This window comes from Myotis yumanensis, unplaced genomic scaffold (genome assembly GCF_028538775.1).
Source record: "Myotis yumanensis isolate MYYU_CA2020_CCGP unplaced genomic scaffold, mMyoYum1.0.hap1 SCAF_18, whole genome shotgun sequence".
Lineage (NCBI taxonomy): Eukaryota > Metazoa > Chordata > Mammalia > Chiroptera > Vespertilionidae > Myotis > Myotis yumanensis.
Genome location: NW_027223769.1, coordinates 1540987 through 1566335, shown reverse-complemented (window position 1 = coordinate 1566335; position 25349 = coordinate 1540987). Strand labels below are relative to the sequence as shown.

The 25349-nt window shown below is 44.8% G+C and overlaps 1 long non-coding RNA gene and 1 pseudogene across 2 annotated transcripts in view; one reads left to right on the top strand and one right to left on the bottom strand.

Annotated features, from left to right (window-relative positions):
- LOC138996736 (uncharacterized) overlaps nt 1-24733 on the bottom strand; it is a 47058-nt gene extending 22325 nt beyond the window's left edge. Inside the window, exon 1 of one of the 2 annotated variants that reach the window (XR_011468854.1) lies at nt 24441-24733. This is a non-coding gene — a long non-coding RNA (uncharacterized lncRNA). The remainder of the gene's footprint in view (nt 1-24440) is intronic. The other variant, XR_011468855.1, reaches the window with a different exon arrangement.
- LOC138997153 (splicing factor U2AF 65 kDa subunit-like) lies at nt 8524-10032 on the top strand (annotated as a pseudogene).
- Nucleotides 24734-25349: the final 616 nt, after the last annotated feature.

Genomic DNA, 25349 nt, shown 5'->3' with positions numbered 1-25349 from the left:
TACTGGGACACTGAGAAGCAGAGCCTCTGAGGGCAAGACTGAGAGCAGCCATAATTGCTAACCCCGCCCTGTTGATCCCGTGGGACCCGCCCCGCCCAAGCCCTGCAGGGAGGTTTTTGCTGAATAGCCTCAGGCAAAGGCTATATTAGCACCTTTCTAGAGATCCAGGAGCCAGGAAGCCCAGAGGTCAGAGTGGGACCATCCAGCTTGCAGCTCTGTGGAACCATAAAAGACACACTCAGGGGGCAGACTCAGTGAGCACCAAAGCCCCATCGAAGCAAGTCTAGCTCCAGAGGGGTGTCTCCAGCACAGAAGTTCTCTCACCGCAGACACAGCTGATTCTCACAACCAATTGGCCTGGAGGTCAATTCCTCACAGTGATAACTACAACAATCAAGGCTTAACCACAACAAGACTGTGCACAAAGCCCACAAGGGGGTGCACCAAGAGTGTCTACCTCAGGTAATTGGGACACTTAGCACAGAAAGGCACTCTATCGATACAGCGAAGCATAAAAAATGCCAAGACAAAGAAACAGGACACAAATGACAGAATTGGAGGAAAGCAAACTGTTGGATATAGAGTTCAAAACCACACTTTTAAGTTCTTTAAAGAACTGTTTAGAAGCCGCTGATAAATTGAGTAAGGCCCTCAAAAAGACTGGTGAGACCGCCAATAAATGTAGTGAGATCCTCAAGAAATCTAATGAGACCCTCGATGTTGTGATAAAGGACCAACTAGAAATTAAGCATACACTGACTGAAATAAAGAATATTATACAGACTCCCAACAGCAGACCAGTGGGTCGCAAGGATCAAGTCAAAGATTTGAATTACGAAGAAGCAAGAAACTCCCAACCGGAAAAGCAAAATGAAAAAAGAATCCGAAAATATGAAGATAGTGTAAGGAGCCTCTGGGACAGCTTCAAGCATACCAACATCCGAATTATAGGGGTGTCAGAAGATGAGAGAGAGCAAGATATTGAAAACCTATTTGAAGAAATAATGGCAGAAAACTTCCCCTACATAGTGAAAGGAATAGACTTCCAAGTCCAGGAAGCGCAGAGAACCCCAAACAAAAGGAATCCAAAGAGGACCACACCAAGACACATCATAATTAAAATGCCAAGAGCAAAAGACAAAGAGAGAATCCTAAAAGCAGCAAGAGAAAGAAAATCAGTTACCTACAAGGGAGTACCCATACGACTGTCAGCTGATTTCTCAACAGAAACTTTGCAGGCCTGAAGGGAATGGCAAGAAATATTCAAAGTGATGAATACCAAGAACCTACAACCAAGACTACTTTATCCAGCAAAGCTATCATTCAGAAGTGAAGGCCAGATAAAGAGCTTCACAGATAAGAAAAAGCTAAAGGTGTTCATTACCACCAAACCAGTATTATATGAAATGCTGAAAGGTATCCTGTAAGAAGAGGAAGAAGAAGAAAATGGTAAAGATACAAATTATGAACAACAAATACACATCTATCAACAAGTGAATCTAAAAATCAAGTGAATAAATAATCTGATGAACTGTTGATTGTAATAGAACCAGGGATATAGAAAGGGAATGGACTGACTATTCTTGGGGGGGGGGGGGGAGGGCGGGAAGGGGTGTGGGGGTGAGTGAAGAGATTAGACAACAATCGTGCACCTATGGATGAGGACAGTGGGTGGGGAGTGAGGGCAGATGGTGGGGTTGGAACTGGGTGGAGGGGAGTTATGGTGGGGAAAAAAGAGTAACTAATGTAATAATCTGAACAATAAAGATTAAAAAAAAAATGGAATTGCGTTGCCGAAACCAGTTTGGCTCAGTGGATAGAGCGTCGGCCTGCGGACTGGGGGGTCCCGGGTTCGATTCCAGTAGGGGGCATGTACCTGGGTTGCGGGCACATCCCCAGTGGGAGATGTGCAGGAGGCAGCTGATTGATGTTTCTCTCTCATCGATGTTTCTGGTTCTCTATCTCTCTCCCTTCCTCTCTGTAAAAAAATCAATAAAATATATTTTTAAAAAAATGAAATTGCATTTTATGATTTCATAACATAAAATTGTTATTGAACCATTTTTTAAAGAAGGTGACATAAATGAAATGATACATCAAGTTGGCAATGAAAACAGCATAGACTTACATTTGTAAGACAGTTCTGCAGTAATATTTATAGCTTGATATATAACTCTAAATGTAATGACCAGAAAACAAGAATTATTGAAAGATATCAAATCAAAAATCTTAGAAAAAAAGAAATGTAGCAACTCTTTTAGTAAGAAGGTTAATGGAGAAATAACAGAAAGATCAAAACATACTATAATAACACATTGAACACCTGATTTGCTGAGAAAATCAATAACATTGCCAGTCCTCTAGCAATGTGGAACAAGAAAAAAGAAATAAGTGGCAAACAAATGCATGTAAGAGGAGGGAACAATGTTAGATTCAGGGAAAGTTTATAGAACAACAGAAGAATAGTACTGCTTACATATATACTCAGCCTAGCCCTAGATCAAATCATGTTTCTGGAGAATATATAAAACAGCAAAGTTGCCCTAGCAGGTTTTGGAACTGGGTTTGATAATGGTCAAGGGCTTATGCCTGGGTTGTGTGCTCAATCCCGAGTAGGGGCATGGAGGAAGAAGCCAATCAAATATTCTCTCTCATCATTGATGTTTCTATCTCTCTCCCTTCCTCTCTGAAATCCATGAAAAAAAGACATTTAAAAATTTAAAAAAAACACCCAAAGTTGGGGCAACAAGAAACAGACATTGAGTTCCTTCATATTTTACCTGTTGCATTCTCCTTTAGCGGTTGTTAGTCTTCTATATCAAAAACTTTAATTTTGGACTTTTCACGTGGCATATTTTGTTTTTGTGACTTCTGTTTTAGCATGTTCATATTTGTTTTTTTCTTATATTTTCACCTTGTCATTTGTCACATCTGTCTTCATCTAAAATTTTCGTTTTGTTTTTCATTGAGTAAATGTTCTTTTTACCTCATTTGTTTTAAAGTGTTCTTTTGTGTTTTACCTTATAATTTCTTTGGATTTGTTGTCTTATTTATCTTTACAAAAATGTTCATTTTGGTTTTTTTTTCATTTGATGTAATTAATATATATTTACTTTTCTATTTTTTGTTTTTCTTTATACTTTTCCTTATACTATTCTTTGTCATTTGACCAATCTTCATGAGGATTTTTTTTTTTAAATATATTTTATTGAATTTTTACAGAGAAGAAGGAAGAGGGGTAGAGAGTTAGAAACATCGATGAGAGAGATCGATTAGCTGCCTCCTGCACAGCCCCCAGTAGGGCAGTGCCCGCAACCCAGGTACATGCCCTTGACCGGAATCGAACCCGGGACCCCTGAGTCCGCAGGCCGACGCTCTATCCACTGAGCCAAACCGGTTCGGCATCATGAGGAATTTTTATTAAACATTATCATTTGCCATATTTTAAATTTTAAAACTTGTGTTCTTTATATTTTATCTTCTGCTTATCTTGTTTGTTCCTTTTGTTAATCTTTATCAAAAACTTTTTTTGTTTCTCTTATTTGGCATATTTAATTTTTACATTTGAAATTTTATTTTATTTTATTTTTTAAAATATATTTTATTGATTTTTTACAGAGACGAAGGGAGAGAATACAGAGTTAAAAACATCAATAAGAGCGAAACATCGATCAGCTGCGTCCTGCACACTCCTCACTGGGGATGTGCCAGCAACCAAGGTACATGCCCTTGACCGGAATCAAACCTGGGACCCTTGAGTCTGCAGGCCGATGCTCTATCCACTGAGCCAAACTGGTTAGGGCATTGATTTGAAATTTTAAAACAAAGTAGTGGTCTGGCTCTGAGTTATATTTTATATATTTTCACACGACTGGCTGTACAATACCTACAGACAGTGAATTACTTACCTGGGAGCAGAATTCTCATATGCTAGCTAACTAGCTCCTTATATTTAAAAAAGACTTTATAATAATTATGCCAGTTGTGAGAATAAACAAATATTCTTTTCTGGAAATCAAGGGAGATTTAAGCAGCCATTTTGGCTCCATGACTTTCACTCCCCTGGGGGTGGCCATCTTCAAACCTCAAATATCAACCCCTCCCGTCCTTTGAATTAGACAACCCTGCAGGAATATGAACTCAAACTGTGACCCATTGAGAGTGAGGGACAGACTGTTGCATCAGAAATAAAACCCCAGCAGCCCTCTCACTCCATGTGGGTGCTGACCACACCGTGTGTTGGGTGCCCACCTTCTGCAGAAATAAAGCTATTTGCCTTGTTGTCTGGCTCCAGAGTATCCTCTGTGTTCTACCAGGGCACCTGGTTTTGTGGCTCACTTTTTTCTCACAGATTTAATAGTTTTACTGTCTAAAATGAATATCTATCCATTTTATAATTTAAAAAATCAAATGTTATTACGTGTTCAACTTTATTGAGGCCCAAGTACCCCCTATGTAACTCCCAAACCAAGCAGAAGCACAAGTAATCTAATTGATTCATTTATAATCACAAATAAAAACTTCTCTGATTGAAACTATATCTTCGGAGGATTATATCGTCCATTTGCCTTCATAATTTTTCTGAATCTAATTGTCTGACAAAAGAGACAGATATGAAACTGAATAAAATATTTGTAAAGAGAATCCAGTGTAAAGCCTGTGCCTTTGTAAAGGTCTGTACCACACAGACTTGGTATGACGTGGGGCAGAGCGGAGAAACATGGGAGAGAAGTAGTTCTGGCTAATGGGGGCTGCCAATTAAAGAAATTGAGGCTGATTTGGGTTTGCAGTGGGAAATGGAAGTCCAAAGGCTAACATTGTGCAGCTGAGGGTTCTGAGTAGCTTTGGTGACCAAATGCCTTGTAGGAGAAACTCTACGGAAGCTGAGTCCACACTGTGGGTGGATTGAGGGGCAATCTCCTATCTCAGCGAGTGATTTGAAAAGAGGCCAAAAAAGAAATGAGAGTCTAAAATGACAAGAAGAAAGGGGCACAGAGAAACTTGCAAAAGGTTTCCTGATGTCATGGTTTTGATCACTGGGACCCAAGCGGCCCAGGTCCTCCCCTTCTTCCGGTATTGTCAGCACCTCCTCAGGTGGCTGGAAGAGCCATGAGCTTCATGCTCCTGGTGGGGAAAAGGCTTCACTACTGGACTGATCTGTGCAGGTTCCTTTGAATACACTCTTTTGGGAAAAGAATGCCACAATGGGCCTGCTTAGATGACAAGAGCACATTTCGCTGCAGAGATCCTTTAGGTAAGAAGGAAAAACATTGCAGATGGCTCTTATCCTTGGAGAGGCCTTAACCCCACCTTTACCACAGACATCTAAGGTCCGGGGCCCCCAAGTCTCACTCACCCCTTTTCTCAATCACTTGGGTTCAGCAGGCTGCAAAGACACCCTGCCTCTCTGTCCTCTTTTATCAGGCCTCCCAAAAACCACCGCCAGACTGCTCATCAGCCTCTACTCAGTGCCTGTTTGTGAGCACCTCTTCCTAATTGCAGTCTCAGGATCAGAGGTCGTGGGTCACTGGCAAGTTGACATTTTATGTTTCTATGGTGCTTGGGGGAAAAGTTGAAACTGTCGGACCCAGACCCACCTTGGGAAACGTTTAGCGCCAATGTGGCCCTGACCAAAGCTGGACACTGACAACCCTGGCTCAAACTCTGGACACTGTGATTCCTGGACTATCGCCTGTGTGTTCCTCCCAACAGCAGCCCTCCCATCTCTCCACCCTTCTGCAGACTGGAGTCCTAAGCCTGTGCCTGACAACCTGACCCCTCCCGAGTCCTCCTCCATCCTCTTCATCCTAAACCAGCACTTCTCAACCTGTGGGTCGTGACCCCTTTGGGGGGGGGGTCGAAAGACCGTTTCACAGGGGTCGCCTAAGGCCATCGGAAAACACATATATAATTACATATTGTCTTGTGATTAATCACTATGCTTTTATTATGTTCAATTTGTAACATTGAACATACATCCTGCATACCAGATATTTACATTATGATTCATAACAGTAGCAAAATTACAGTTATGAAGTAGCAACGAAAATAATTGTGGGGGTCACCACAACATGAGGAACTGTATTAATGGGTCGCGGCATTAGGAAGATTGAGAAGCACTGTCCTAAAACCAACACAAATGGGACCTAAACACAGGTTTGGGTACCTGCTGCAACAAAAGTCAAACCGGTGAGATAGGTGCTGGATTAGGAAAGCTGGGAGCCAGGATCAGTGGAACTACCAGGCCTCACCCCCCCCCCGCCCCCCCCCCCCCCCCCCCCCCCCCCCGGCGGGATCAGCAGAACCAGGAGGCCTCCTGCCACCTGGATCAGCGGAGCAGTGAGGCCTCCCAGCACTGGGATCAGTGGAGCCGCGAGGCCTCACTGCCCCTGTGTCAAGCCCAGCCGAGAGGCCTCCCAGCTTGACACAGGGGAAGAGGAAAGAGGCTCTTTTAGGTTCCATGCCTGAGAGAATGATGGACTGACCTCTCAAAGAGCATCCCTTCTCCCTGCTCAAACCTTCTTTCCTGTCAAAGAAGTGAGTTTTAAGCAGCTTCCATTTTGGCTCCATGACTTGCACTCCCCTTGGGGCCCCCATCTGAAAATCTCTAAAGTCAACCCCTCCCCCTCCTTTGAGTTAACCAATCCTGCAGGAATAGGAACTCAAGCTGTGACCAATCAAGAGTGAGGGACAGACTATTGCATCAGAAATCAAACCTCAGCAGCCCTCTCACTCCATGTGGGTGCTGATCATACCCTGTGTTGGCTGCCCACCTTCTGCAGAAATAAAGCCATTTGCCTTGTTGTCTGGCTCCAGAGCATCCTCTGTGTTCTACCAGGGCCCTTGGTTCTGTGGCTCACTTCTTTCTAACACACTTCATAGTTTCACTGTCTAAAATGAGCATCTATATATCTTATAATGAGAACAATAAAATGTTATTATTACCTGTTCAACTTTGAGCCACAATTTTTCTCTATACAACTCTGACACCGAGCAGATGTTTCCTGTGGTTTTCTCTGTCAGATCACACAATGCTAAACCCTTTGCTTCAGGAACCCTTTCTGGCCACTTCCTGGGCAGTGACTCAATCACTGCTCAGGCTTAGCCCCGCCCCTTGCATTTAGTCCTGAGAAACCTTCCCCAAATCCAGCAGTCCTGCTGTGTCTACCCTGGGTGAGCAGTGGGCCTCCTGTCCTGAGGAACTGAGAACCCAATCGCTTTTATAGTCCTGGCATTGGCCTCCCTGATTTCAGTCACCTCCATTATTTAAGTCCCAGCACAGAACAAGCGGCACCCGGTTTGAAGTCACAGCTGAGACTGAAGTACCTACTCATCATGTTTTCCAAAGGTATGATCATTTCACTTCTTCAAAGCCTGCTCATCAAATACCTGGTGGACATACCTAGTGCATTTATAATGGATGAGATGATGCTATTTTTACCAGAGAAATTAATAACGTATGGAAACAACATGTTAATGAAGCTCTTAAAACTAGCGCTGGAGTTGGCAATTGAGACTATTCTTACGTTTGTAATGAGGAAGATGGCTGCTGTTACTGAAACCCAGTTTGTGAAACGTATGAAAAATATCCGTTATTTCTTTAAGGAGAAGAATCTTCATAAACCACCATGCACTGCCGAGGTTTAAGAAAAAAATAATACTTTTTTCCCGATTTTTTCCACTTCTTTTTTAAAAAATATATTTTTATTGATTTCATAGAGGAAGGAAGAGGGAGAGAGAAATAGAAACATCAATGATGAGAGAGAATCATGGATTGGCTGCCTCCTGCACACTCCACACTGCAGATCGACCTGAAACTGGATATATTCTCTGACTGGGATTCAAACTTTAATCTCCTCGTTCATATATACCCTGTTGCACTCGTTTATGGATACCACGACAGCCTCGTTCCTATATACCATGTCGGACTCCTTTATGGATACATGACTGCCTCATTCATATATACCCTGTCGGCCTTGTTCATATATACCATGATGGCCTCGTTCATAGGTACCGTGACGGCCTCATTCCTATGTGGATGCTCAACCCCTGAGCCATGCCTGGACAGGCAACCTTCACTTCTGAGTGAACAATATGGTGCTGCCCTGGATGAATCACAACTAAACTAATTGATTCATTTATAATTCCAAAATAAAGACTTCTCTGATCGAAAATATTTCTTTGGAGCATTATACCGCCTTTTGCCTTCATAATTTTACTGAATCTAACTGTCTGACTAAAGAGACAGTTTTGAAACTGAATAAAATATTTGTAAACAGAGAACTTGGTTGGAGAACCTGGCGAGAACCTAGCTGGAGAACCTGGCCAGAGAACCTTGCTAGAGAACCTCGCTATGCTGATCAACTGAACGCTGTCTCAGTGTCCTTCATTCTTTGCCAACTCCTTCCACACCTTTGGGAACCCCTGGACCTGCTGGGAGCGAGCTGCGGCCGAAGGGGCTAGAGCCGGAGGGCTGCAAGGCGATGTGAACGCTGCGCAGGGCCCTCAAGCGGCCATCTCAGCATGTCGGACTTCCACGAATTCGAGGGGCAGCTCATCCAGAATAAGCAAGAGCGAGTCACGGAGAACAGGCACCACAAGCGCAGCAACAGCCGCTCACGGAGCCGGGACCTCAAGCGCAGCAACCAGAGCAGCAACAGGCACAACCAGGACCAGCAGAGCGCATCCTGGGACCTTCGGCGAAGAAGCAAACCTTTGACCAGAGGCGCTAAAGAGGAGCGGGGTCGATTGATTCGCTCCCCCGCCATGCGAAGAAGAAGAAGATCCACAAATACCGGGATGTGCCGCCGCCCCCGCTTTGCGCACATTACCCCCATGCAGTACAAGGCCATGCAAGCTGCGGGTCAGATTCCAGCCACCGCCCTCCTCCCCACCACGACCCGGGACGGTCTTGCTGTGTCCCTGACACCGGTGCCTGTGGTGGGGAGCCAGATATCCAGGCAGGCCCGGAGCCTCTACGGGGGTCACATGCCCTTCGGCGTCACCGAGGAGGCCATGGTGGACTTCTTCAATGCCCAGATGCGCCTGGGCGGACTGACGCAGGCCCCGGGCAACCCTGTCCTGGCCGTGCAGATCAACCAGGACAAGAACTTTGCCTTCTTGGAGTTCCGCTCCGTGGACGAGACCACCCAGGCCATGGCCTTCAACGGCATCACCTTCCAGGGCCAGTCGCTGAAGATCCGCAGGCCTCACGATTACCAGCCCCTGCCCGGCCTGTCCGAGAACCCCTCTGTCTACCTGCCTGGCGTGGTGTCCATCGTGGTCCCGGACTCTGCCCACAAGCTGTTTGTCGGGCGCGTGCCCAACTACCTGCACGAGGACCAGGTGAAAGAGCTGCTCACATCGTTCGGGCCTCTCAAGGCCTTCAACCTGGTCAAGGACGGTGCCACCGGGCTCTCCAAGGGCTACGCCTTCTGTGAGTATGTGGACATCCGCATCACGGACCAGGCCATGGTGGGGCTGAACGGGATGCAGCTGGGGGACAGGAAACTGCAGGTGCAGAGGGCGAGTGTGGGAGCCAAGAATGCCACGCCGAACACCATCCACCAGACCCCCATGACCCTGCAAGTGCCGGGCCTGCTGAGCTCCCAGGTGCAGATGGGCGGCCAGCCCACGGAGGTCCTGTGCCTCCTGAACACGGTGCTACCCGAGGAGCTGCTGGACGACGAAGAGTGAGATCGTGGAGGACGTGCGGGACGAGTGCAGCAAGCACGGGCTGGTCAAGTCCATCGACAACGTCGAGGTGCCCGAATGGGGCACAGAGAAATCTGTCCACAGCGCCTGTGCACAGCGTCGAGGTGCCCGGCTGCGGGAAGGTCTTCGTGGAGTTCGCCTCTGTGTGTGACGGCCAGAAAGCCATGCAGGGCCTGACAGGTCACAAGTTCGCCAACAGAGTGGTTGTCACAAAACACTGTGACCCCGACTCTTACCACCGCTGGGACTTCGGGTAGAGGTGGTGGAGTGGGTGGGGCCGGGCTGTCGGGGGGCTACTCCCCTCCGCCCCCTCCCTCTTTCCCCCTCAGAATGACAGCCGGCAGCCACTGGAATGGCAGCAATTAAGGGTGGGGGGGGGCGTACAGGTTATATTGATAATTTTTTTCTATATACATGTATTTTATTTATTTTTTTGTAATTACTTTTGTTTTATTGCTAAAAGTATTACAAAGAGTATTAAAATAATATTTGTAAACAGAATCCAGTGTAAAGCCTGTGTCTTTGTCCAGGTCTGTCTCACACGCACACGGGATCAGGGGGCAGAGCAGAGAGACCTGGGAGAGAAGTAGTTCTGGCTAATGGGGGCTGCCCGCTAAGGAGCTTGAGGCTGACTTGGGTTTGCGGTGGGAAAAGCAAGTCTAAAGGCTAGCATTGTGCAGCTGAGGGTCCTGAGTGGCTTTGCTGACCACCTGCCTCATAGGAGAAACTCTATGGAGGCTGAGTCCACACTGTGGGTGGATTGAGGGGCAATCTCCTATCTGAGCAAGCGACTTGAAAAGGGACCAAAGTAGAAATGAAAGTCTAGGGCTATAGGCTAAAATGACAGGAAGAATGGGGCACAGAGAAACCTGCCAAAGGCTTCCTGATGTCATGGTTTTGATCACTGGGACCCAAGCGGCCCAGGTCCTCCCCTTCTTCCGGTATTGTCAGCACCTCCTCAGGTGGCTGGAAGAGCCATGAGCTTCATGCTCCTGGTGGGGAAAAAGCTTCACTACTGGACTGATCTGTGCAGGTTCCTTTGAATACACACTTTTGAATCAGTTGCTGTAGTACCCCACCAGTTCTTTTGGGAAAACAATGCAGCAATGGGCCTGCTTAGATGACAAGAGCACATTTCACGGCAGAGATCCTTTAGGTAAGAAGAAAAAAGTTTGCAGATAGCTTTTATTCTTGGAGAGGCCTTAGCCCCACCCTTTTCCACAAACATCTAATGTCTGGGGCCCCCAATACTCACTCACCCCTTTCCTCAATCACTTGGGCACAGCAAGCTGCAAAGACACCCTGCCTCTCTATCTTCTTTCATCAGGCCCCCCAAAAACCACCGCCAGACTGCTCTCAGCCTCCACTCGGTGCCTCCTTTTTGGGTACTTCTTCCCATTTGCAGTCTCAGGATTACAGGTCTTGGGGCACTGGCAAGTTTACATTTTGTGTTTCTATGGTGTTTGGAGGGAAATTTGAAACTGCTGGATTCAGACCCACCTTGGGAAACGTGAAGCGCTAATGTTGCCCTGACCTAAGTTGGACACTGACAACCCTGGCCCTCACTCTGGACACTGTGATTCTTGTGTGCTCTTCCCAACACAAGCCCACCCATCTTTTCTGCCCTTCTGCAGGCTGGACTCCTCAGCCTGTGCTTGAAGACCTGACCCCTCCCAAGCCCTCCTCCGTTCTCTTTATCCTAAACCAAGAGTAATGTGACCAAAACACAGGTCAGGTAGCTGCTGCCACAAAAACCAAACTTGTGGGACACGTGCTTGCATTGAAAGTAAGAGGCTTATTTTGGTTCCATGCCTTGGAGAATTATGGACTGACTCCTCAAAGAGCATCACTTCACCCTGCTCAAACCTGGTGTTCCAATAGCAGTATGGAGGTAAGGGCTTCACTACTCCCTTCTATGTAATTAACTTGTCAGCTCTTAGCCTTCCTGCTTGGGCCCTATGCATTCTTCTTTCTAGCTTTTGGTGCACTTGGTATAAGAAAATCCCCCTTAGCCATCTTGGCCAATGGGTGAGAATCCCTAGTGTTTTGTGACTATCCAGGGTATCAGGGTCAGTGGGCAGAGGGATGCTTCAGAACCCACTGACTGGGAGCCTGGAGGTGGCACAAACCTTAGCCCATCTTCTGATGTGGGACACAGCACCTAGACAGCCCTGGGCTCTGTATGAGGACCTGTGGATCTCTGTGCAGCCGCTGCATGGCTCACACCTCTGAAGTGGCCAGCTGGGCTGTGCTCACCCTGTTGCTGGCTGCCCTGTGTTCCAACTGGCTGTCTTACCATAACACTAACACCTCATACCTTTCTTTCCTCCCTGCTTTCCCAATGGTTACACTTTCCCATCCCTACTCTGTCCAGGACCTCACCCCTTCCTGCTACCTCTGGCAGCCCCTGGTTTCTAAAAGCCATCTGACCCACAGGTCTCTCTAAGTTTCTGCTTTATGCTCAGAGGCCAACCTTAGGTGACAGAGCCCAACAGAACCCAGAGAGTGATTTTATTTCCCATTTCCCTATACCCTGTGTGCGGACTCTCATCGGGAAGAGCAAATGGAGAGTGGGAAGAATATAAAGAAAACCAACATGTGGGAAGCAAACCATTGTCTTCACTATCAGAGACGTGTAAACAAGGATCCTGGAAGGCTGGTGAACCTTGAACCCATGGCAAGGGCCAGGGTGATGTACTGATTGTTTAGTACAGACAATGGGGGCTTAAGCATTTCCTGACCAAATAGTCTCAGAGTAAATATTTCTAATATTTACTGACCTTTAAGATAGTCTGTCTGTTACTGCAATTATCTGCCTAAGGGCTAGATGTGTATCCAAAATTGAGTAAAAGACTGGTGAAGCCTGGGCACCAGTGGAAGTCCTGCCCCTTGAGTTGGGCTTTCCCGCCTGGCCCCCCAATATTTCCAAATTATTATTTCTTGTCTTATCTCTTTCATTTGTGTGTGGCGCCTCTTCCAGATCCTGAACCCCGCGGGACATGGGGAAACATACACATCTGGTGCCTTAACAGGACCATGTGGAGGAGAAGATTTAGCCTAGAGCAGCAGTTCTCAGCCTTTCACAGGGGTCGCCTAAAGACCATTGGAAATACACATATATAATTATACTAGAGGCCCGGTGCATGAAATTCGTGCACTGGGGGATGGGGTTCCCTCAGCCAAGCCTGCCCCTCAGTCTGGGAGCCCTCAGTGGATGTCCTACTGATGGCCATAGTCTGGCAGCAGAGGCTCCGTGCAGCCGTCCCCGTGTGTGTGTGTGTGTGTGTGTGTGTGTGTGTGTGTGTCTGCTGGGGGACTGCCGCCAGCCCCGCCACATAGGCTCCGAGCAGTTGTCGGGTGTGTGTGTCCACTGGTGGTCTGCTCCCAACCACATTGGAAGCTCAGAGTAGGCGCTGTGTGCATGTGTGTGTGTGTGTGTGTGTGTGTGCGTCTGCTGGAGGCCTACCACCAGCCACACTCTGAAGGCTTCAAGCAGGCGCCCCTCTCTGTTGATCACTCAGGCTCCTGGCCTCCACTGCATGTTGTACTCTCCCCTGAGCTGTGGCCAGGGTGGGGCGCCCTTCCCTACTGTGGGATCCCCAGGGCTACATAGGGAAAGGCACACAGGGGGGCTGGCTGCAGGCCACCCTTTCCTGCTCCGTGATCGCTGCTGCATCCCGCGGGCAGGCGCACACAGGGGGGCTGGCTGCAGGCCGCCCTTTCCTGCTCCGTGATCTCGGCTGTGATCCCACGGGCAGGTGCACACAGGGACTGGCTTCAGGCCGCCCTTTCCTGCTCTGTGATCACTGCTGCATCCCACGGGCAGGTGCACACAGGGGCTGGCTTCAGGCCGCCCTTTCCTGCTCTGTGATCACTGCTGCATCCCACGGGCAGGTGCACACAGGGGCTGGCTACAGGCCGCCCTTTCCTGCTCCATGATTGCGGCTGTGATCCCACGGGCAGGCACACACAGGGCTGGCTGCAGACCGCCCTTTCCTGCTCGTGATCACTGCTGCATCCCATGGGCAGGCGCACACAGGGGCTGGCTGCAGGCTGCCCTATCTTGCTCCGTGATCGCGGCTGCGATCCCACGGGCAGGTGCACACAGGGGAATTCGGGTCCAGGGCAACTCGCCAGTCCTGGTCTGCCAGCGGGTTGGGGGCATGAGTGAGGGCGATTGCCCCCTCCCCCAACCCTCTCCCCGCTCTCGCGGGTTGGGGGTGTGACTGCTGGGCGGAAGCCGCAGCCGCCCCGCCAGCCCGGGTCTGCCCGCGGGAATGCGGGTCCAGGGTTACCCGCCAGTCCTGGTCTGCCAGCGGGAGTGGGTCGGGGGTGATCAGGCGGGTTGGGGCGTGAGTGTGGGCGATTGCAGCAGCTGCCTCCTCAGCTCTAGTCTGCAGGGGGAGCGGGTTGGGGGCCTCTGCCTCCCCAGCCTTGGTCTGCTGGCAGCAGCGGGTCTGGGGGGGCGTGACTGTGGGAGGAAGCCGTCAGGCCAGCCCCGGTCTGCTGGTGGGAGAGCCGGTTGGGGTCTTGGCCAGTAGGGGACAGCTGCGGTCACGCCCCGCCAGGCCTGAGTTGGGTCACCCGCCATCCAGGTCACAGATAGCAGGCCTGGATGGCTGAGGGACAGGCACGATGGCGCTGCCCCATCCTGCCAGCAATATGCAAATTAGCCTCCATCTTGGTTGGCGGTTAACCGCCATCTTTGCTGACAGCTAATTTGCATATTGCCCGTGATTAGCCAATGGGAAGGGTAGCGGTTGTACGCCAATTACCATGTTTCTCTTTTATTAGTGTATATATTGTTCTGTGATTAATCACTATGCTTTAATTATGTTCAATTTGTAACAATGAAATTGGGGGTCATCACAACATGAGGAACTGTATTAAAGAGTCATGGCATTAGGAAGGTTGAGAACCACTGGCCTAGAGCGAAAAAATGATGTTTCACCTGCAAAGTGGGGAAGAATTCACTGTAAAGGTGGGAAATATTTCACCACACACAAAGCCCACGATCAGCTGCAGAAATTGTGATCTGTAAGTAGGGTGGGAACGTGTTTCTATTTAGCCAGGCTATTGGGGCAGAATTTGATTAGAAAGTAAAAAAAAAATTATTATAGACTTTTTTGCTTGCATACTTAAAGGAATTAAAGTCTTAGAAGGTAATCTCTTACAGTTTTTGCATGTTATTATAGAACATAACCTTTGATTTCCTGAAGAAGGTACATTAGATCTTGAATGTTGGGAAAGATTTGGCTAGAACTTGGAAAAAGCTCAGCAGCAGGAGAAAAATATGCCTCTAAATTGTTTCTCTTTGTGGAACACGGTATTTCATTTACTAGAGCCTTTTAGAGAGACTAAGGAGGATAAATCTCTTCCCCCTGCACCCTCTGCTCCTTAAGAGAAGCAAAAAGAAAAATTGGAGGAATGGCTTTCATGGCCTCCTCCACCTCCATGTCCTAATCCTGAAATATTTAATTCGCCGTTAATAGAATCACCTGTGCAAAGGATAAAATAATTCTGAAGCATTTTTAGCTCCTTATGATTGGTATTCTTTGGCTCGTGCAACTCTGGATGGAGGAGATTATTTACTATGGAAGGGAGAATTTTTTGAGAAATGTCAGGAGCAAGCCCACGCAAACCGCGGGCTGAATGCTCAAATAACTTATGAAATGATGGCAGGACTGGGACAGTATAATAAAGTGCAAAATCAGCTAAGTTGTGTGCAGAAAGCTTATAAGCAAATTAGACTTTGTGGAAAAACAGGACATTTTTAAAAAGAAAGTAGGCAACCAAGAAGGACACAAGGTGGCGCTCTAGGGAAAGGCGCGAGCAATCCGCCTCCCCATTCGATCAATGCAGATCCCAAGGCAGATCCAACCTCTTTGATGTCCTAGATATTTTAAAGAAAATTATTGGGTACTTATCTTTTATCTGTCCTTGTTGTTTACTGTTAGTTTATTAAGCATGACTTTAATTTAATAATAAAGAAATGATAGATGGCCAAGCCATTGCCGAGTTTCCCCAGAACAAACAGAATGCGGGGAAACGGGAGAGAGAGGGAACATGAGTGGTACACGTGGCCAATAATACAGGCTCTGGGAAAATTCCCTAGACAAAGGGAAGTAATTACAAAATTATTAGGTCTTTTGGCGATCCTGTAAAATAGGCGCCCACTCTCAAGAGTGTTATTTAAGGTCTCATTTTTGCCATGTTTTTATTTCGCAGTCCGTCATTTGAAATTTAGACAAATGAAACATTTCCCAGAATTTGGGAATGCATCTGGGATTTCTTTAACCATGAATAGAAAAGCAAGCTTCAGAAAACGCACGCGCTCTGCCCGAATTTGTGTGACTTCTTGAGCCCCAATCTTTTCACGGATGCTACAGAATTAACCCAAAAATGTTTTTAGTTTTTTTTTAAAAAAAAGATTGCAAAAAATGACACAGAAAATATACAGTCTGTACTTGAACAATAGGATTAATGTTTCCATAATAATGATAGTTCTTGAATAATAATGTACTGCATTCCAAGATTGCCTCCCAAATCTTGAGGGGACACTCCTGTTTTTATAAAATAAAATAAAAATAAAATAATACTTTAGCATTGAAGCCACTGAAAGTCAATAAGTTACCTCTGTTACAAAATTTACCAAAAGAAAATGCCTTGGACAGTAATTGGCTTTGAAATCCTTAAGTTGTTAGAACATAAATAATGAAAATAACTAAAATAAAGAATTTGTGGTAAGGCTTTTCAGTAATAATATAATAATGAGAAAGGGCCAGTGGCTCTTCCCCCTGTAAAAGCAGAGAAACCTGATGTGGCAACAGAAACCTTACCTATTTTCTCTAAGAAAAAAAAAGTTGGCTGTTTTAAATATCCCCTCCCCCTGCCTTCTTGCCAGAAACATAGTAACTTCAGACTTTAGAACAGTGCTCAATTAAATAATAAACATTACTAAACATCTAGGTATTTTAAAATGACAAAAATACTAAAATATTCATCTAAATTGGCCTCATATGAAAAATCTAGATAGAATTGAATCTATTAATTAAATATGCCTTGTATTTTATTTGAAATATTACTCTTAAAAATGTAAAAATATTACTAATTTGAGAAATGCTAAGTATTTAACTTGCTTCATTAAAATTTAAAGCTTCTAAGAATTTAAATTAAGTTGGGAGAAATTATAAAGTTTGGAAATTAATTTTTGAGAAAAATAATTCTTCATTAAAAAAGAGGATTAATTCCATGGTCTGAACCAAATTTTTTAATATAAAAACCAGTTTAAATTTAATTGCTGTCGTTTAAAATAAATACAAAAGGTATGTTGATAAATGTCAATCTAATTATCATTGGAAAATTAAGGTTTAAATATTGTATAGTTTTAATAATTAAAGGCATATACAAATTAATGACAGAAAGAAAAACTATTAGAGTAAAAATGCATTTTTGAAGAGCATAAAAAGAAGAATTGAAGAATACATTGAAAGTAAAAAATTTATGAAGGTTATATATATAATGAGAAGAGAAAAAGGAGAAATTTTAAAATCTCTTCCGCTTCTATTTACAAAGTAAACCAAAAATTGTTGTTCAAGCATTAAATCTCACCATTAATGAGGCACCATAAATAAAAAGAAAGTTACTTTTACTTGGAATGTATGCATGGCAGCATTGGCCCGCATCCAAGCAGCAGCAAAGTTTGTTGCTCCATTTAAAAGAAAGAAAAAAGTTTTGAAAAAAAAATCTCCCTAAATGCAGCTCAAAGATCACTCTGGGAGGAAATAAAGGGAAATGCCCTTCGGGTATTTAGAAACTGTAATTAAAAGTCAATAATTAGGCCTTAAAAAGTAAACATACAAAAAGAATTGTCTTAAAGCCTTAAAGGACTTTTTAGAAGTTATTAAAGGACATTAATTTATTTCGGGTATTTCATTGGATGGAATTAATATTTATGTATTTCTCTTTTTTTCTTATGTTTAACCTTATGTGTTTTTTGTCATTTGACCCATCTTCATCAAGAATTTCTAGTACCCATTTTCATTTGCTGTATTTTAATTTTAAAAAATTGTGTTACTTTATATTTTATGTTAAACCCTTTGCTTCAGGAGCCCTTCCTGGCCACTTCCTGGGCAGTGACTCAATCACTGCTCAAGCTTAGCCCCGCCCCTTGCATTTAGTCATGAGAAACCTTCCCCAAATCCAGCAGTCCTGCTGTGTCTCCCCTGGGTGAGCAGTGGGCCTCCTGTCCTGAGGAACTGAGAACCCAATCGCTTTTATAGTCCTGGCATTGGCCTCCCTGTTTTCAGTCACCTCCATTATTTAAGTCCCAGCACAGAACAAGCGGCACCCGGTTTGAAGTCACAGCTGAGACTGAAGTACCTACTCATCATGTTTTCCAAAGGTATGATCATTTCACTTCTTCAAAGCCTGCTCATCAAATACCTGGTGGACATACCTAGTGCATTTATAATGGATAAGATGATGCTATTTTTACCAGAGAAATTAATAACGTATGGAAACAACATGTTAATGAAGCTCTTAAAACCAGCGCTGAAGTTGGCAATTGAGACCATTCTTACGTTTGTAATGAGGAAGATGGCTGCTGTTACTGAAACCCAGTTTGTGAAACGTATGAAAAATATCCGTTATTTCTTTAAGGAGAAGAATCTTCATAAACCACCGTGCATTGCCGAGGTTTAAGAAAAAAATAATACTTTTTTCCCGATTTTTTCCACTTCTTTTTTAAAAAATATATTTTTATTGATTTCATAGAGGAAGGAAGAGGGAGAGAGAAATAGAAACATCAATGATGAGAGAGAATCATGGATTGGCTGCCTCCTGCACACTCCACATTGCAGATCGACCTGAAACTGGATATATTCTCTGACTGGGATTCAAACCGTGAGTTCTTCGTTCATATACCATGACGGCCTCGTTCATATACACCGTGTCTGGATCAGTCATATATACCATGACGGCCTCGTTTACATACACTGTGTCAGACTCATTCATATGTACCTGTCGGCTTCGTTCATATATACCGTGTCGGACTCGTTTATATATACCGTGATGGCCTCGTTGATATGTGGATGCTCAACCACTGAGCCATGCCGGACAGGCAATCTTCACTTCCGAGTAAACAATATCTTCCTTTTCTGGATGAATCACAACTAAACTAATTGATTCATTTATAATTCCAAAATAAAGACTTCTCTGATTAAAAATATTTCATTGGAGCATTATAGCGTCAATTTGCTTTCATAATTTCACTGAATCTAATTGTCTGAGTAAAGAGAGAGTTTTGAAATTGAAAAAAATATTTGTAAACAGAATCCAGTGTAAAGCCTGTGTCTTTGTCCAGGTCTGTCTCACACGCACACGGGATCAGGGGGCTGAGCAGAGAGACCTGGGAGAGAAGTAGTTCTGGCTAATGGGGGCTGCCCGCTAAGGAGCTTGAGGCTGACTTGGGTTTGCGGTGGGAAAAGCAAGTCTAAAGGCTAACATTGTGCAGCTGAGGGTCCTGAGTGGCTTTGCTGACCACCTGCCTCATAGGAGAAACTCTATGGAGGCTGAGTCCACACTGTGGGTGGATTGAGGGGCAATCTCCTATCTGAGCAAGCGACTTGAAAAGAGACCAAAGTAGAAATGAAAGTCTAGGGCTATAGGCTAAAATGACAGGAAGAATGGGGCACAGAGAAACTTGCCAAAGGCTTCCTGATGTCATGGTTTTGATCACTGGGACCCAAGCGGCCCAGGTCCTCCCCTTCTTCCGGTATTGTCAGCACCTCCTCAGGTGGCTGGAAGAGCCATGAGCTTCATGCTCCTGGTGGGGAAAAGGCTTCACTACTGGACTGATCCGTGCAGGTTCCTTTGAATACACACTTTGGAATCAGTTGCTGTAGTACTCCCTCAGCTCTTTTGGGAAAACAATGCAGCAATGGGCCTGCTTAGATGACAAGAGCACATTTCACTGCAGAGATCCTTTAGGTAAGAAGAAAAAAGTTTGCAGATAGCTTTTATTCCTGCAGAGGCCTTAACCTCACCTTTACCACAGACATCTAATGTCCGGGGCCCCCAAGACTCACTCACCCCTTTCCTCAATCACTTGGGCTCAGCAAGCTGCAAAGACACCCTGCCTCTCTATCCTCTTTCATCAGGCACCCCAAAAACCACCGCCAGGCTGCTCATCAGCCTCTACTCAGTGCCTGTTTGTGAGCACCTCTTCCCAATTGCAGTCTCAGAATTACAGGTCTTGGGTAAATGGTGCGTTGACATTTTGTGTTCCTATGGTGTTTGGAGGGAAAGATGAAACTGCCAGACCCAGACTCACCTTGGGAATCGTGTAGCGCCAATGTTGCCCTGACCAAAGCTGGACCCTGACAACCCTGGCCCTCACTCTGGACCCTGATTCCTGGACTATCACCTGTGTGTTCATCCCATCACCAGCCCACCCATCTTTGCCACCCTTCTGCAGGCTGGACTCCTCAGCCTGTGCCTGACGATCTGAGCCATACCTAGTCCTCCTACATTGTCTTCATCCTAAACCAAGACTAATGCGACCAAAACATAGATTCCGGTCCCTGCTGCAACAAAAGCCAAACTCGTGGGACAGGTGCTGGTGCAAAAGGAAAGAGGCTTATTTAGGTTCCTCGCCTGGGAGAATGACAGTCTGACCTTTCAAAGAGCATCGTTATCCCTGCTCAAATCTGGTGTTCCAATAGCGATATTGAGGGAAGGGCTTTTTTCCGCCCTTCTAACTAATTAACTTGCCAGCTTTTTACCTTTCTGCTTGGGCCCCATCCATTGATCTTTCTACCTTTTGGTGCATTTGGTGCAAGAAACTCTTTTTAGCCATCTTGGCCAATGGGTCAGAATCCCTAGTGTTCCCTGACTATCTAAGGCAGTGGTCAGCAAACTCATTTGTCAACAGAGTAATTTATTAACAGTACTTCTTCAAAATAGACTTGCCCAGGCAGAATACCAACTCCTGCTCACGGGCCACGAAGTTTCAATCATTACTGTATGCGCGCCTGCACATGGTATTTTGTGGAAGAGCCACACTCAAGGGGACAAAGAGCTGCATGTGGCTCTCAAGCCACAGTTTGCTGACCACGGATCTAGGATATTAAGGTCAGTGGGCAGAGGGGTGCTTCAGGAGCTGCAGTCAGGAACCCTGCAGATGGCACAAAGCTGAGCTCACCTTCTGCTGTGGGACACAGCACCCAGACATCCCTGACCTCTGGACGAGGACCAGTGGATCTCTGTGCAGCCCTGCATGCCCCACCCCACTGAAGTGGCCAGCTAGGCTCTACTCACCCTGCTTTTGGCTGTCCTCTGTTCCAATTGACTGTCTTACCATAACACTAGCACCCTGTACACTTCTCTCCTCCCTGCTTCCCCAATGGTTACAATTTCCCATCACTACTCTGTCCAGTACCTCACACATTCCTGCCACCCCTGGCAGCCCTGGTTCCTAAAGGACTTTTGACACACCGGTCTCTAGGTTTCTGCTTATGCTCAGAGGCCAACCCAAGGTGACAGAGCCCAAGAAAACACAGAAGATAGATTTTGTTTCCCATTTCCCTGAACCCTGAGTGTGTACTCTCAATGGGACAGGCAAATGGAATTTGAGAAGAATAGTAAGAAAACCAACAGATGAGGACAGAAATAGTTGTAGTGTTATGTGTGCCTCCCTTGAGGACCCTGGGTGATGACAGGGTATGGAAGGCATTGGGTTGGGGGGTAGCATGTCCAGACTGGCATTTCTTTGTCTACCAGCATTGGGGCTCCATCCCATTGCCTTTTCTAAGGAGTTTTACACCTCATGTACCATCAAGGTTCTATAACAGAAGATCTTTGAAAAATCTCCCAGATCTCTTCCCTTACTTGTCAGGTGAAATTGCATGTGGAATTGCAACAGTTTTGGTGGTTAGGATCCTTCCAGCTTCTAGCAAGTTAATGGTCATGTATGACACATGCAATTTGCTCGGTGTGTCTGCCAAAATTAGTGAGGAAACTTTAATATTTCCTTTGTCCTCATTTGCCAAAAGTCTGTCTACACAATCTCTAACAGTCCTGGAGGGCAGAAGCTGGAAATGGGTGTCACTGAGCTGGAATCTTGTGTGTGTCCGCAGGACACTGCTGCCTTCCGAGACTCTCTGGTAGAATCTATTTTTTGCTGTTTTCAAGCTTCTGGAGCCTTTTCTCATTCTTAGCTCATGTTCCTACTTCACATGCCTTCCCTCCCTTTCTCCCATGGTCATATCTGCTTTTTATTTTGTTGTTTAATCTCTCACTATCTCTCTCTATCTCTATCTTTCTCTATCCTTCTGTATCTCTCTCTCTCTCTCTCTCTCTCTCTCTCTCTATATATATATATATATATATATGTATATATCTATATCTATATCTATATCTATCTATATCAATCTATTTATCTATCTATCTATCTATCTATCTATCTATCTATCTATCTATCTATATCTCATAAGAAAACTTGAGATTACATGGAGCGATCGCCCAAAAGTCCAGAGTAGTCTTTCCATCAAATAACCTATAACTTCATCACACGTGCAAAGTGCCTTCTGTAGGGAAATGTAACAGTCACAGGTTCCAGGGATAAAACTCAGAATATTGATACGGGACAATGATTACCCCTACCACAGTATTCATAGAACTTTAAAATGTCTTTACTTCATATTATAAAAACTGTTCAAAAACTACCCGTTTCATTCCTGTGTTCTTGAATGGGGTAAGTGTTGTCACCTCAGTTGGAGCTCCTCACAGTACCAGCTCTAGAGGAGGGTACCATGGCTTCCCGCCCCCTGGGACATTTGTGCTGTCAGACATCCTTCCAGACAATCTGGTTCCATTGGAATGGAAATGGGGCTCTGCACTGGTGCACAGCCTCCTTGGCCTGGAGCACTCCCCAAGGGTGTGGGGTTTGTTCATGTCAGATCTGTGACTCTGTAAGAAGCCAGCCTTCCAGGTCTGAAATCATTCCTGGGACTGAAGGGCACAGATATGTTCATGATATGTTCCAAAGATTCAGTTACTTCATTTATGAAAGACAAAGCTTTAGAATGTCGAATGGACAATTTGACTACATTTCTTGTGAATGGATTTCAAGTATTTCTGACAAATTAATGATGTATCCAATGAACCAGTCACCAGCTTTCTTAAATCAGAAGTTGTCTATTTTTATGTATTTGTTATTAAATTTATTGTGGTGAAATTGTTTTGCGAAACCATGCTGATTTCAAGTGTACAATTCAATAAAACACCATCTGTGAGCTACAGTTTTGCCCATTGCCCAAAGGAAAGTCTTCTTTTGTCATCTAGAAGGGTCCTGATGAATAAGAATCTTATTTTTAACAGAGAATATTGTTCCATTTGAGCTTGTACTGGCTGAAGAAATGAGGATGGATTACAGAATAGCGTCACCCAAAGCATTAACAGATAGAGAGAAAAAAGTCAAAAATGCAGGGAGGGAGTCAGCTTGCTTAATCTTCTCACACAGCCTGTGGACCTGAATGAAGCCTTGGGACCCCTTTCCCTGTCCTCACCTCAGGGGGTCAACGAGTAAGGTGGGAGAGTTGCATGAACCCCCTCAGAGGGTTGAGTGTAAAGAGATAGCAGGGAAGGGACCAGAGCAACAGCTCCTTTGAAAATCCATCCTCATTAGCAACAAAACTATGGATTGGAAGATATAATTCCGTAAAGCTGTCCGTGATATCCAAAGCAACCTACATTTTCAATGTAATGTATTATAATCCCAATGGAATTTTATTAAAGAAATAGAAAATCTAATTCTCAATGTATAGGAGACCTGAAGGGAACCTGAAGAGGAAAAACAATCTTCAAAAAGAGCAAAGATAGAGACTTGCTGATTTCAAAATACATTATAAAGCTAAGCTAAAAATACAGTGGCACTGGAATAAAGCCAGATATATAGACCAAAGGAACCAAATGGAGAGCCCAGAAATAAACCCTCCTGTATATATAGTCAGGCAATCCTCAACAAGGGTGCCAAAACGGGTCAGTGGGGAAAAGACAGAGTTCAACAAAAGGTGTTGGGAAAATGGGATATTCACATGTAAACGAACCTTATAAAAAATTAACACAAAATAGACTAAAGATCCAAATGTATGACCCAAAACTGTAACACTCACATGTGGATAGCCTCGTGCAAAGCTTACCAAGAAATTTGGCTATGGTTTCTTGGATAGGATACCAAAAGCTCTAGGCAAATAGAAAACGGACCTAGATCAAGATTAAAATATATTCCTCATCAAAAGGAACAATCAACCTAATGAAAAGTGAAACAAAAGAATGAGAAAAAGTATTTGCAAATAACATCTATCTGTTAATGCTTAACATCTAGGTTACATAAAGAAACCTTATAATTCAACAACAAATAGAGCCCAATGATCTAATTTTTTTTAAAAAAAAATATTCCCAAAGAAGACTTACAAATGGCCAACAAGCTTGTGAAAAAATGCCCAATATTGTTATCACTAATCACTAGAGAAATCCAATCCAAACAACAGTGGTATATCACAGCACCCCCATTAGGATGGTCACTATCAGAAACACAGAAAGTAACCTGTGTTAGCACAATTTGGAGAAATTAAAGTCTGCCCATTGTTTGTAAAAATACAAACTAGTTCAGCCTCTACAGAAAACAGTTTGTAGGTTCCTCTAGAAATAAGAAATAGACTTACCATGTGGTCCAGCAATCCCAAAAGAATTGAAAGCAGAATTCTGAAAAGATATCCATTTTCATGCAACATTATGCACGAAAGCCAAGAGATGGAAGCAATCCAATTGTCCACGGACAGATTAATGGAAAAGAAAATGTAGTATATGCATATTTAATGGAATATTACCCAGTCTTAGAACAAAAGGTAATTCTGGATATTATGCTCTCTGAAACAAGCCAGTCAAAAGAATACAGAAATGGCACGATTTCACTTTATGTAAGGTGTCTCAAGTATTCAAATTTACAAGAACCAAGAGGATTCGTCATTTCTGGTTATGGGGGAGGAGAGAATGGGTGTTGTAATTCAATGGATATAGACTTTCAGTTTCACTGAAGATAAAGTGCCAGAGATCTGTTTTCAACAATGAATATATATATATATATACCACTACTGAACTGTACACTGGCTTTTGGTTCATGATGGTAAAATTAATGTTATGTGTTTTAAAATACAATTGTATAAAGATTTTTAAGGGAACACTTTGGGGTTAAAAACCTTGAAGCTTGTGGCAACATGCTGCCTCAACAGGGGAAGTTCTATCTGGGTGTGATCAGTGTAATGTATGTGGTTTGTGGGGTTCATTTCTTCTTTCCAACTGCTTTTTAACAGTCAAAAGCAGTTGGTCTTGGTGTCTCTGAGCCCCTCCAGAGCCTGTGATGGTGGAGAGGACTCAAAGCTCCAATGTTTCTCAGTATCTGCTGGCCCAGGTGGGAGGGGAAAGGTTTGGCAGGGGGGCCGGACAGATAAGAGAGCTAAAGAGTGTCAAGGGTAAAATAAAGGGCCAAAGAGGACAGGCATGAGGAGGCGGGAGGCATGTGAGATGAGCCGTGTTGGGAACTTTCCATGTCAGTTGTTCTGTGTGATCATTGA